This window comes from Heterocephalus glaber, unplaced genomic scaffold (assembly GCF_053883595.1).
Source record: "Heterocephalus glaber isolate CG9 unplaced genomic scaffold, H.glaber_assembly_v1.0 deba00001729, whole genome shotgun sequence".
NCBI classification, from domain to species: Eukaryota; Metazoa; Chordata; class Mammalia; order Rodentia; family Bathyergidae; genus Heterocephalus; species Heterocephalus glaber.
Window position 1 is genome coordinate 14237808 of NW_028258440.1, and position 14775 is coordinate 14252582.

At 44.1% G+C, this 14775-nt stretch overlaps 2 pseudogenes; one reads left to right on the plus strand and one right to left on the minus strand.

Annotated features, from left to right (window-relative positions):
* Positions 1-1261: 1261 nt before the first annotated feature.
* Positions 1262-4500, minus strand: LOC106010657 (SH2B adapter protein 1-like; annotated as a pseudogene).
* Positions 4223-7618, plus strand: LOC101712554 (serine/threonine-protein kinase PDIK1L pseudogene; annotated as a pseudogene).
* Positions 7619-14775: the final 7157 nt, after the last annotated feature.

The following is a 14775-nucleotide window of genomic DNA, read 5'->3' on the forward strand; positions in this document are numbered from 1 at the left end:
TGGATGTAGAGTGACTGTGGGATTGTTGATTGCCCAGAGGTCCTGTACCATTCAGTATCTATTTCTGCCTGGTGTTTTCACTGGCAGCAATGGTGTGTTTCAAGGGGCTTGCCACTGCTTTTTAGGATCCCTGCACCCCTCAGCCAGCTGATATGTTCCTGGATCCAGAGTCATGCCTCTCTGGGTGTGACATATTGTCTCGATCTGACAGCTTTGCCCCTGACTTTTGTTCTACCAGGATTGGGGGCTGGTTCTTGGCCATCCCAGGTGGAGACTTTTCAGCCCACACCTCTGGAAATATCTGTAGCAGCTCTGGGGGCATATGTTTTCCCAATCTGCAGTGAGCAGTTTCCATTTGTCCTCTCTGAGGAGGATGGTTACAGACAGTATCAGTCCTTTTTGTGCATTTAGGGTGAGATTAAGCAGGTCCCCTGTGGGTTAACATTATGTGCACCCTGAGTTTAGTCAGTAATTCTCTTCTTAGTAGAGGAACAGAGCGCTCAAACCGATACAGGAACTCATGGATCACTTCATGTCCCTTCAATTGGCAGGTCCATGCTTAGCGAAACAGCCATGCCTTATGAACTCCAGCTGCACCCTCAATGGTGGCATCCATCCATCTTTGTGAAAGGGGGCTACCAAGATGGTCACCACACAACGTTCAGCCCCTTTATGTTCAGAACCTTTATGGTTCAACCACCATAAAGGTCATTGCTTGGCCCCCTAACTGTTGCATTTACCATGGGTTCCGGGAGGGCTCAGAATGGGAGAGCCTGGACTTTCCTAATCAAATAAAATCTCTGCAAGCCCAATCAGGTTAGGCAAAAGTAGCTAGCTTGGGTTGGTATTGAGGGTTGGCATGATTGGAGGGCTTCTGACTAGGTGTGCCCCGCTTTTAATTGGGGGACTTGTTTTTCCAGTGTCTGATCTTTTTAAAGGTTTTCCCCTTGCATGGTAGTCCTGGTTTTTGAATAAGATCTAGTCTCCCCAGTGGACTGGGCTATGAAGGCACCACTGATCATCAGCTGAATTTCAGGAATCTTGGGGTTGAATTGGGTGAAGATGTGGAATGCCAAGCAGAGTCACTCTTAAAAGTCACTGGGTGACTCCTCTGTTTTTGTAGTCACTGAGACCATTTTTGATGCGTTTATTGGCTTTTTGTCCCCAGCATGGGCCCCTCTGAGGATGGCCTCTCAAAATCCTGTGAGAGGGGCTTGTCTGGCGGAGGTGTGAGAGTCACAGGCTGGCTTGGTATCAGGAGCTATAGCCTTTTCCCCTTTTGCAAGGCATATGGATTTCCCAGGGGCCTGACCCTGAGGTATTTTTGTGCCTCAGTGAAGATTCTACACCTCTTCTCAGTGTTGAGGGGGGTAGAGGTGGCATTGGGTTAGCATCAGTCTCTCTCCCACATCCCTGTATAGCTCCTAGCTTGCTCCCCAACCTGCTGCCATCGGAAGGGCACATAGCTGACAAGGACAGCATCTCTGGAGCCTCCAGAATCCAGAGGGATGGGATGCACCCAGAAAATAGTTGAGCATATAAAAAATGGGGTGGAATCTGAGGGGCTGGCCCTAGCTCTGATCCTCCTTGTTCAGTGACAAGTGCAAGGGCTTGGCCTTGCCCTGAAAATTGAAAGTGAGGACATATTCACCTCACCTTGTCTTACTCTGACCAACCAGGAAGGTACCATGGGCGCTGGTGCCTCCTTCCACCACTAACTGGGCTGCCTTGAGTCATGAAAGCTTCCCATGGAACCAAAGATATCCTGAGAGGGGCAGGTCCCCTTCCCCTGACCCCTGGAACAGGAATGACCCTGTGACTGTTTCTGGACCATCCAGGGGAAGATAGTGGGTTGAGAAAGGATGAACTGTCCTTGCCAGGCTTGGGGGCCCTCCTCGATGGGAATGTAGTGGGGAGCAATTCTGGGGGAAGAGGTTCCATTGAGTCAAAATGAGAGGTGGCAATGGAGGCCAAACTGGGGGAAATGGATGCAGAGGGTGAGTCCGATAGGCCCCCATATGCACAGTGAGAAGGGTTGTGGTTGACCTCAGTGGAACCTGCAGAGTAAGGTAGAGTGTGTTGTTTCCAGCTCAGAAAATCAGTTGTGGTAAAGGGCTGGTAGAGAGTGCCAGGATCAAGCTGGACAGTGCCGTTGTCCAGGATGCAGGGCAGAGGTCGGGCCTCACAGACAGGCAGCTGGATAGCTGGGGTTTTAGCTAACTGCAGATGCCTTACAAGAGGTGTCTCAGTGAAAGCAATCTTGTCACCACGTGGGATGCTGGAGGGACTGGAGGCTGGAGCCAGAAGAGGTCAATAAGGAGGAGGGCTGGCTGGAGTGGAATTGGGTTTATTGGAGGATTTTGAAGAAGGCTGGTCACTTGAACAGGTGGTGGATCTGAAGGTAGGCTACTGGATGAGCCTGGTGACAGGGAGTTTGAAAATGGTGGGCTCTCTGGAAGAGTTAGAGCCAGTGGAGTAGGTGCAGATGGCATCTCTGGGGCATAAGGCAGTGGCAGGGGATTTTCTTCTAGTGGGACCTGATGAATTGGTCTTTCTGAGGTCCCAGAGCCGTAGCCACTGTGACAGACATCCTGACTCCATCTTGAGCCTCAACACCATTTTGTACCTGTGCTTGGACAAAGTGCATGTGCTTGGAAAAACCACCCCAAACCCACATCCTGCTTGGCAGAAAACTTGCTGTAGTTGCAGGATGCTTTGTAGCTCACCTAGTACGTGTGAAACTTCCTTGTGTCCCCCACTAACCTGGCATGGTTCTGCTTCTGTAAAATGCTGCTTGCTCTCCCTTGAACCCTCTCCAACTGAAAGCATGATTTAAAAGGAGAAATCAAACTGCTTCCTATTGTCAAGAGCCATTTCCAGGGCACTAGCTCCCTCTCAGCCACTGGCTTTAATAAATGGACTCCAATCCGACGCAGAGTGTTGTGCATCTCTATCGTTCTAACTTGCTTGTCCATAACAGCCACTACTTTGGGCTATGAAGACCTGACTCTTTCCCTTCCTACCAATGCAGAATTGGACCCAGGAGGGTAGAGTCTGGGAAACCACTAGCCAAGAATCAGTATAGGGTAAATGACCAGGGTAGCCTTGTTTGCAAGTAACGACTCTCTAGACTGCATTCACAGTCTGAACATCTGGAGTTCTTTCAGGGGGCCACCCTACATTAAACTGGGGCCAATTTATTTCACAGAGGGTCTGCAAACTTGCAGGCTTCAGTCTAACTCCATATTCCCCACTAAATACCTTTTTGAAAATTTTGATTGCATAGTCCAGGACTGTGGATTTACTATGGTTGTTACCCATGGTGTATGTAGTGGCCTAAAACTGGGGCCAATTTACTTCACAGAGGGTCCGCAAACTTGCAGGCTTCAATCTAACTCCATATTCCCCACTAAATACCTTTTTGAAAATTTTGATCATGTAGTCCAGGACTGAGGATTTCCTATGGTTGTTACCCATGGTGTATGTGGTGGCCTTGAACAATGGCATAACAGGCAAAAATGGGAGCCCCCTAAAGGAGACCACATAGGTATCCACCTGGCCGTGTCCCTCACAGGAGCTTAGGTGCATTTTGGCTAAGATGCACTGGTAATTCCCTGCCTGGTCAGTCTCCCATCATAGGATATGAGTCAACATTATGCTGTAAAATGTCACCACATATCCACAGAGTAGGACCGAGTCAGACTCCAAACCCAAACCAATGGAGTCACACGGACTAGTCGTGCAGGACCACACCCAGTTACACTCACTCGCACATTCACCAGTCACTCAGATGTTAAAACATTCCTTCTCTCCTTAGGGAGGTCCCTGACTGAAGTCTCTGGCTTGAGACTGTGAGAGGTGATCAGCCTCTCCTTTTGTCCACTGGGACAAGCCTGACTGGGTTTAAACTGGGCCCTGGGGCTTTACCATATCCTGAAGTTCTGAAGGAGTTTTTAGTCCACCTCTTCTCTCAAGAGGTTAGGATAAGCAAACACAGTCATCCATCACCCTCTCCTGATGAAGGAGAAACACCCAAACTGTGTGGAGGCGTGCCATCTTGGTCTTTGTAGAGGGCTCTCAGCGGCTACTCTCCTACTCCAAACTGGCAGCTCAAAGGGCCAGCTTGATCTGATTCCTGGCCAGGGAACCAAATGTGGCAAAGCAGAACAGCTCAATGCTATAGTCAAGTGTTACAGCTCAGTGTCACAGTCAAGCCATCCCCTCGCTCTGAGGTACAGCTAAGTATTACAGGTCAGTGTTACAGCTCTGGGTCATGGCTGTTGCAATTTGAAGACTCGAGAATGTGATGGTCGCTTGAAGAGGTGGAGAAAAATCTTTAATAATGCCAGCAAGCTCAGTGGAGTTTGTACTCTGAAGTCTGATTGCTTGACTAGAAACAGGAGCCTCCTTATATAGGGGTCTTAGGGGGAGGCGAGCATGCTCACTGAAGCAGGGTGCTGCATTTCCAGAACATTCCTGAAAGGCATAGTGGGTGAGCATGCACACAGAGTCAAGGGGGGAGAGCTAACAACATTCCTGAAAGGGGGTGGGGCTAACAGAACATATTTGAAGGGGGCGGAGCTAACAGAACAATCCTGAGAGGTCACAAAGTTCAAACAGGCCCTGAGTACTATGCTAGTCAGGCCATCTGAGTATATCCCTGAGAATTGTGATGTCACAGAGAACTCAGAACATTCCAGTCACCTTTGAGTATAGCACACAAGTCAGTCACAGTGGTGGCTACCTCGGTGGACCAGCTCTTGTATAAATAAAAATTACTGAGGCAAAGCCACCCCAAAATGGCTGGATTTATACAGTGATGCTTTGATGATTAGATCCATGGTCTGAACTATGGTGCCTTGGTCTTAAAGGCACCAACTAAAGAGTCCACTGTTGTCCTAGGAATCTGGTTAACTCCTACCCAGATACCAAGTTATCAAAGGTAAGAGACTGATGAAAATATTCTATTAACATATATAATAAAACGAAAGCCAGAAGATTTAGTAAGATACACTTGCTAGTCAATAGTTAGTCAATGCTAAAAGGGAAAGTACTGTTTCTCCCTCTGATTCTCAGCATATTTCTGTGAGAAACAATTTGTGACTGGTTCTCATGTCATCGTATTTTTATAGATTTTTCTTTTTCATTTGGCATATATACTTTATAAATATTTATGGTATATAATATGACAGTTTGATACATGTGTACAGTGTGTAATGATCAATAAGGGTATAGCATGATCACCTTCTAAAGCATTTATTATTTCTATTTACTGAGAACCTTTGGACTCTTGTTTTACAGTTATTTAGAAATAGATCTAAATTGTTATAAATTATAATTACCCCCACTGCCTTATAGAGCACTGAATCTAATTCCTCCTATCTGACTGTAGTTTGGTACCTGTTATCTATGAAATTTTACAATCTAGGTAAACTTCTTGCCTGCCTTACAATTCTTCCTAAGGATTCAGAAGCCATTTCTTTGGCATACAAATATCTACTGGTATTGACTGGATTTAGCAAATGGGGTGGAGGAAAAATTTATATTATAGAAATTATACCCTTTCCAAATTCTCATGGTTAAAAATGCCATTTTTAAAATGTTGAAATCATTTTAGCTTTCCTCTAAGTTGTTCCTGTATACACGAAATATAAATAATAAAGAGTAATACGTGGCAATGGAACCAACTTCCCATGTATAGAGCAACATGTTCAATATGATTTCAACACACAGAACAGAAATAAATGCATCCTGGTTGGCATTGTATTTTCAAGTGCTTTGTCTTGTTACCAACTGAAACCAAGCTGATTTAAGGCATCACCTTTGAGGGAGATGAATTTCCTTATCATTATCACAGATGCCTACAGAGAGCCTAAAGTAGAATACATTATCAAGTATATAATAAGAAATACAAGTATTTACCCAAAGTAGCCACAGCTAGCATTCTGCTGATTATTTCAAATGTAACAACTAAAGTGAGAGAATTTAGAAATTGATAAGAAAGTAAAACTCATAATATAAAATGTTACCTGATAATTTTATATTTCTATTGAACACATTTGGTAATGAAGAGCAAAATTCATTATATTCATCACAGAAGGAAAATGGAGTCAAATGGTTAATAGCATTAAAACTGTTCTCAAATTACCTGGAATTTTTAGATGCTATTATTCTTCATTGTATTTTAATCCAGTTCACAGTAAAATTCATGACATTCCTTTTTATAATTAAATATATTTAACTGACACAAAACAAAAATTATGCATATTAATGAGATACCTTGTGATGGTTTGATATTTGTGTATGTCATATAATGTCTGAATTACTAATTTTGTTTTTAATGCACTACTCAGGTATCTTGGGTTCTTTCTAAAATCTTGAGACTTGGCCTCTGACTGAAGGCCGTGGTGATAGAAACGTGAGATGCACTATAACAGAGGCTTGCAAGGCTCATGAGAAGTGGAAGCAAAAACTCTGAAAAACCTCGCCCTTGAAGATGGCTAGCAGCCAGCAGACATACGATCTAGTACGGGAGGTAGGCCGAGGCAATTATGGTATTGTTTATGAAGCGGTCATCAGAAATAGTTCTGCACAGGTTGCAATAAAGAAAATTCGATGCCATACATCTGAAAATGTTAATTTAGCCCTTTGTGAGCTCTGGGCACTAAACACTATCAAGGGCCAACATCCAAATGTGGTTTGCTTAGAAGAATGCATTCTCCAAAAATATGGGATGATGCAAAAGATGTCACATGGCAATAGTTATCCCCTTTATCTAGACCTTATAGAGACTTTGTTAAAAGAAGAAATTGCCTTTGACCACAGGAGTGCCTATTATATGTGGTTTGTGATGGACTTTTGTGAAGGAGGAGATATGAATGACTATCTGTTGTCCAGAAAACCCAATCGTAAAACTAACACCAGCTTCATGCTCCAGCTGAGCAGTGCTGTGGCTTTTTTTGCATAGAAACCAGATCATCCATCGAGATATAAAGCCTGAAAATATCCTGATTTCTCCAAACAGTCCGGATACAAGTGACATAGAACTCACATTGAAAGTGGCCGATTTTGGTTTAAGTAAAATTTGTTCGGCCTCTGGGCAGAACCCAGAAGAACCTGGGAGTATAAACCAGGGTTTTATTTCCATCCCATATGGAAGCAGTTTCTGTATGGCTCCTGAAGTACGGGAAGGACGCTATTAAGGCAAAACTGACATCTTTGCCCTGGGGATCACGATCTGGGCAATGCAAGAAAGGATCACATTCATCGACCAAGAGACAAACAAGGAACGCCTAGGGAGTTATATAAAAAGGGGAACTGAGATCGTACCGGTTGGGTTGGCACTTAAGGAAAATCCCACAATGGAACTTGTCATTCCTGTGAGAAAAAAGTCTATGAATGTGAGAATAAAAAAGCTGATTACAGAAATGCTGGCTGCAAACCCTGATGATCGTCCAGATGCTTCTCAACTAGAATTCAGATTAGCAAGAATGGCATTTAGAGATAGCCACTGAGAAATATGAAATAATTTGCAAATATCTTAGATGATATGTTACTTCTGATTTAACAGCGATGCAACATTATAGGGCTGAAAATGAATAAAATAGCTATCTCCACATTCTAAGTGTATTGATTTTATTGTGGGATGTTTCTTTTTCTTTATGTTTCTGAATCCAAGCTGGCCATTTTATTAATGTATTTTAAATGTGTATTACCGATGTAGGTGTAAATTTTTTAAATGACCATCGGTAGAAGTTTGGCAAGAAAATTCTCTAAGAACCAGGAAAGAATTCAGTTCTCTGAAAATGTTTTAAGTATTTTAAACATTTCTTGTCAGTGTTAGGCATTTCCATGGAAGAAGAGGTTTACCTTTGAAGCTTTGTAAAGGAAACATAAATGTATGTATTTATGTATATGTAAGTATGTAAAGGTGTGCTTTTTGCATTCTATATGAAAAAAATGCCACTTCTATTTAAATTGCTTGTTATAAGTTTCAGTTTTTGAGACTTGCTGGTGAAATCACTGATGAAAAACAAATAATCCTCCCCTCTTCTTCCTCCCTGTAATTCCAGCTAAAGAAAAATACTGTTTTTAAAAAATAGTATAGGTTTTGTAAAGCCACCATTTTGAAGAGCGTATAATTATGTGTAAACATAATTGAAATTGAGCAATCCAAAGCTGCTGAAGTCAGTTTGAGCTCTCCAGTGCCCTATAGCTGCTACCATTGAGTTAATAATGCAATCATATAGTAGTCGGTTAGCAAGGACACTAATAATTGAGTCATACCTTTAAGTAATTGATCATTTAACTAATTAAACCACTTCATTGTGACGTGTACTTAAGCACTGGTAATGTGATATACGTCATGCCTGGCCTAAATGAAATCCTTCACAAGCAAATAGGCTGCTCTCAACAAACAACAGGCTATTCTCAGTAAACAAGACAAACAGCCATAAAGAAAATTTAGGATGGAGTATACAATCTCCCCAATGCCAAGAAGAACAGTGATTGTCTGCACACCTGAGCTAACTATCTTTGGACCCTCAGTCATAAACATTCCTTATGAGCATATGCCCCTAGTTTTCTTTTCCAGCTAGCTGATAAACTATGCCCCCCATTTGAGTCTCTATTCACACCTAGACTAGAATAATTTTTTTCTCACAAAGTCTGTCTCCAAGTGGCCTCACATGCACCATTTATAACGTTGTGGGGTGTGAAACCCAGAAATTGGGTACTCTGCTTGGCAAGTTTTACACTCTATCTCAAATGCCACTGGCGCCACTCAGCAACATAGGTCTTTGGATTTTGCTTCAGTGATCCATGTAAGCTGCTCAGCTCCCTCCATTCCAGTAGGCTTGAGACCAGGTAAGGCTTTTTTCCTACAGCCACCTCAGCCCTCAGCCCTGCTTTTGCACTTCCCATGCATCTTCCTTTCTTTTCTCTCTGCACTGCATCTTTAAGTACGCCCCCAATACTGATCTCTATTTTCTCCGAAGTAAACTTTAAGAGCCCCCGCCACATCTGCCACCATGGCTGGCACTACTGCTGGAGCTTCAGCTGCTCCATAGTCTCACCTTCTCTTCTTCTCTCTTCACCTTCTCTTTCCTTCTCTCTTCACCTTCTCTGTCCCCTCAGTTGCCAGGACAGAAAGAGTCCCATCCTGCATTTTTATGCCATTTAAATCCCAGCACTGGCCACATAAATCTCCACAAAAAACTGCCTTTCCCTTTGATAGTGTACTATCCATGGTGATGACAATCGTGGCCACTCACTCATGTCCTCTCACAGCCTCAGTCACAGTTGGAGACATCCACTGTTGACGCCATTGCAGTTCTGTCATGTTGGGTGTGACAAGAAAAATTTATTCCTCTCTGCCCAAATGGAGAACATCCTTTCTTCTATCCCTCATTCCTCTCTTCTAGCATGCATCCTAAATAATCTGAAATCTCTCTGACTATATATTGATCTGAAGCCTAAACATCTGATATTCTTCTGTAACGCTGCATGGCTAAAATATAAATTAGAACGTGGCTCTCAGTAGACAGAGAATGGCACTTTTGAATTTTTCGTCCTGTGGAACTTGACAACAACTGCTGGAAGCTGAACAAATGGTCAGAAGGTCCCTATGTTCAGTCATTCTTTATACTTATAACATCTCCACTTTGTGCACTTCCTGTGAATCTTCTCAGATCCCTGTTTTCTCTCTGACATCTAAACCACCTCTACCTGATAAAGTCACCTCCCTAACAACAGATACAGCTGAACTTGCTGTCCCATGGCTGTTCCTAGAACCTCCAACTGCAGCTGCAGGATCTGCTCCCCCTCTCTCCCCACAGCCTCCTGCTGGAACTGCAGGGACTGTTGCTCCTTCTCCCCCAGAGGCCCCACCACCACAGCTGCCTCTCCCTCCCTTTCCAAGCCTCCTGTCATTTCTAGTCCATTTCTGGTGGAATCTTCTGCTGCTGCTCTCCATGTCAAAGTGTTCTTCTAACACAATACTAACCTCTGGACCTGACCCTCCTCCAAATGCTTTCCCCAATCTAATTCCACCTCATACCCAATCCAACTCCACCTCATACCCAATCTGAACTGAAGTTCAGAGCTCCTTCCCTAAGCCCCATTCTCAAATTCCCTCTGTGAGAAATGGCAGAGCAGAAGGGATAAATCCAGTCCATATTCTCTTCTCTCTGTGTGATCTGTCTCAGATCAATCAGCTTTTATATTCCTTTTCTGGAGATACTACTAGATGTAGTCAGGAGTTCTAATATCTCACTCAGTCTTATGACTTTACTTGGGATGATCTAAATATCCTCCCCTCAACCCTCTCTCCAGCAGAACAAAATTATGCTTGGTCTTTGGCCCAGGCTGCTGTAGATGACCACATATGCCCTAAGCCTATTCTGGAGGGCACTCTGGCCATTCCCCAAACCAACCTGAATTGGGATTTTAACTGGCTAGGTGAGGAAGGACATCCCCAGCTTGCAAAAGCCTGAACTATGCAGTTACTTGCTGTGTTAGTTACTTTTCTCTCATTGCTGAGACAAATACCCAACACGCAAAGTTGGAGGGGTAGGGGTTTATTTGGCTTACAGATTGTAGAAGTTTCAGTCCATAATTGGATGGCTCCAAGGCAGAGATGACAAACAGGCATCACAGAGGAGAAACAATGTGGCCCTCATGCAGTAGCAAAGGCAACAAAAGAGCTTTAGTTTATGGCAGCAAAAGACAGCAAATGCAACAAGGAAACTTAACAGCATCTCCCTGCCCCTTGTATCTTATTCACAGTACTGGGCCGGGGATTTAATTCAGTCATTCTGCCGCCTGCCTCACAAGCACAAGGTCCTGAGTTCGATCCCTAGTACCAGAAAAAAAGTACAATCTTATTCAGAATACTTAGGGCAGGTAGCAATCACACCCTTAATCCTAGTGCCCTTGAGCCTAGCATAGCATCATGAATCAATTCCAGCTCTACATACTATAGATCATGCCTATGAGCACATGATCCTCTGGGGGACATCTCAACCCAAACCGTAATACTTGCTAAATTAAGGGACTCCACAAGGCAGCACATAGGGCAGTTAATTTTGTTAGACGAAGAAACCACCCAGACAAAGGATGAAAATCTGGCCCAATTCACGGTCTGTTTGGCTGCTGCCCCCAGGCATTATATGACCCTAGATCCAAAGGTCCCAGAAGTCCAACTTATTTTAAAGATGCATTTTATTACTCTGTGTGTCCCAGATATTTGTGGAAAATTACAGAAAATTGAAACTGGTGCTCAAGCACCACAGCAAGAACTATTAAATTTGGCTTTCAACATTTATAATAACTGGGATGAATGTGCTTGACAGCAATGTATTTCTGAGCTGCAAATGCTGGCCTCCACCATAAGAAACCCTGAAGAGTTGGCTGTCAAGGGAACTAATAAAGGATCAAAATCTCCCCAGACTCAGACTCAGAGTGCCCCTTCAGGGCCAAGTTTTAAATGCCAGCAGAATGGTCACTGGGCTAGGGGATGCCCACAGCCTGGGATTCCTTCAAAGCCATGTCCTTCCTGTGGGTGTCCCCATTGGAACTCAAACTGTCCAGCAATAGCAGCCACTCCCACTTCTTCTGGGCCACAATCCCACAGACCCCCGATCGATGACTTCCCAGATATTCTTGGCCCAACCACTGAAGACTGACATTATCTGGAGACCACTGCACCTTTCTGGGCCATTTTGGATGCTGAGTTCTGGGTAACTATTATAGTGGAAGGTAAGTCCATCCCATTCCTCCTTGACACATGTGCTACAAACTCTACCTTGCCTTCCTTTTGAGGACTAACCTCCTTGGCCCCAATTACTGCTGTGGGGATTGATGGCAAAGTCTCCAGACCTCTTAAGACTCCCCCAATTTGATGTCATTTGGGCCAACAACTTTTCTTACACTCAGTTTTAGTTATCCTCACCTGTCCCATTCTGCTTTTAGGGTGAGACATCTTAGATAACCTGTCAGCCAATCTGACTACCCCTGAGACACATGCAGCACTTATAGCTGCTCTAGTCTCTCCTTCCCTGCCTCCCTCAGGCTCCTATCATCTCCTCTCACCTCAATCCTAGAGTCTGGCAAACTTCCACACCATCCCTGACCTCATTCCAACAACCTCTTGTGATCCCTCTCAAGCCTGATCACCCTTACCCTGTCCACTGACAATATCCCATCCCTTGACCTGGCTTTAAGGGGCTTACAACTTATTACCTCTTGCCTATTGCAGCATAGTCTATTAATCCCTGTCAATTTCTCTTAAAATGTCCACATTCTCCCAGAAAAAAGGCAGATGATTCTTATAGGCTGGTAAAAAATCTCCATGCCATTAATCAGATTGTCCTCTCCATACACCCTCAGGTGCCAAAACCCTAAACACTTATCTTATATCCCTTCATCCACCATTCATTATTCTGTTTTAGATGTAGGAGGTGCTTTATTTTACAAGTCCCCTACAGCCCTCCTCACAGGCTCTCTTTGCCTTTACCTGGACAGACCCTGACACCCATCAGTCCCAGGTGTCTCCACTATTTTAGCCAGGCCCTTCTATGTGATTTACTCTCCTCCTCTCATCTCATACAGTATGTAGATGATCTCCTCAGCTGCAGCCCCTCCTGAGTCGTCCCATAAAGACACCCTATTATTATTATAGCATCTAGACTCCAAGGGATACTGTCTCCCTACCTGAGGCCCAAATCTCTTGCCTCTCTGTCACCCATCTGGGCATCATTCTTCACAAACATGCCTGAGCCCCACCTCCAGATCATGTCCATTAATTTCCCAGATTCCAGTTCCTACTACCAAACAACTTCTTTCCCTTGTTGGCATATTAGGATATTTTTGCCTCTGCATTTCCAGCTTTGCTTTCCTCACTAAACCCTTCTACTAACTTATAAAGGGGGAGCCTGCTGAGCTGTTAGATCACAAAATCTTCCTCCATGCATCCTTTCATACCTTAAAAAGTCCCTAAAACAGCCCTCACTTTGGTCCTCCCAGACCTCATCCAACCCTGCAGCCTCTATACAGTGCAGTACAGGGGATGTGCAGTAGGGATTCTGATAGAAGGTCCAAGCCCACATCCAATTGTGTTTCTGTCCAAACAGCTTGACCTCACTGTCACAGTCTGGCCACCATGCCTACAGGCAGCTACTGCTGCAACCTTGCTACTCCTAGACATTTGAAATCACTAATCATGCTCTACAACTCACCATTTACAATTCCCACAACCTTCAGAGACTCGTGTCTTCATCCTGCCTCTCACCCTTTCTTTCTGCCCCTTGCCTCATTCAACTTTATGAACTTTTCATGGAGATTTCCTCTGTTACAATTTCCCTAGGCCCCGATGTTAATTCAGGTGCTCCCTTTATTAACCCATCACCACTTTCTAAAAACCCTGAAACACAGGAGTGCATGTCTCTGATACACCTAATAGCCTCTCCTTTTCCTCACATTTCCATCTTCCCCCTTCCTATCCCTAACTACACCCAGCTTATCAGTGGGAGTTCATAGAACCTGCAGCTTTCCCTCCATCCACTACCTCTCAACAGGCTGAACTAACCACTCTGACATGTGCTCTTACACTAGCTAAGGGCTTATAAATTAGCATCTATACAGACTCAAAATATTTATTTCATATATTATAGAATCATGTTGCCATCTAGGCAGAAAGATGACTCTTCACCTCCCAAGTGTCTTCATTAATGCTCCATTCATTAAAGCCCTTCTTCAAGCTGTTCTCCTACTGACATGGGGGGTTGTGCTTCACAGGGGACACCACTGACTTTCAGACCCCATAGCGTCTGAGAATTCCTTTGCAGAAAAAACTGCAAAGGAAGCTGCTTTTCTCTCCATCCATTCTCCCAAGGGTCAAATTTTTTCTCTTTCCATCTTTACTCTGGCCTATTCCCTTTCTGAATGCTAATAATATCAGGACCACCCCACCAAAAGTGGATGGTTCCTAAGTCAGGGTAAATTCCTCCTCCACACCCACAGGCCCACACCATTCTTTCATTCCTTCCTGACAATTTTCATGCAGGCTATAAACCCTTAAACAATCAATGCTCAATGTTGTGTTTGCCAGGTAATCGTGCCTCAGGGCTTCCAGAGGCCCGCTCCTTTCTCTACACATCAAGCACAAGGTTTCTCCCCAACTAAGGACTAGCAAATTGATTTCACTCACACAACACAAGTGTGGAAGCTAAGATATCTCCTGGTCTGGGATGTCACCATCACAGGCTGGACAAAAGCCTTTCCTAGAGGCTCCGAAAAAAACTCAGCAGTTGTTAACCCCCTCCTACCTCATATCCCTTGGTTTAGCCTTCTCACTTCTAATTAATCAGACAATGTCCCAGCTATCATTAGACAAATTACCCAGGAGGTGTCCAAGTCACTTGATATACAATGGAATCTTCATACCCTCTACTGGCCTCAGTCATCTGGGAAGGTAGAATGGGCTAATGGCCTCCTTATGACGAACCTTACCAGGCCCATGCTCCAAGTCCATAAGGATTATATTTCCCTGCTTCCCACTGATCTCCTTTACATCAGAGCCATGCCCAGAGAACCTACAGGGTACAGTCCATTTCAGCTATTATATGGCCACGCTTTTCTTCTTGGACCACACCTCAACCAAGAACCTAACCCCATTGGAGACTATCTCTCTGTTCTACACCAAGTCCAAAAAGACATATGATGTGCTGCTAACCTTCTCTTGACTTTTCCCAACACCCAGCCTCATGAGGGTGGCCT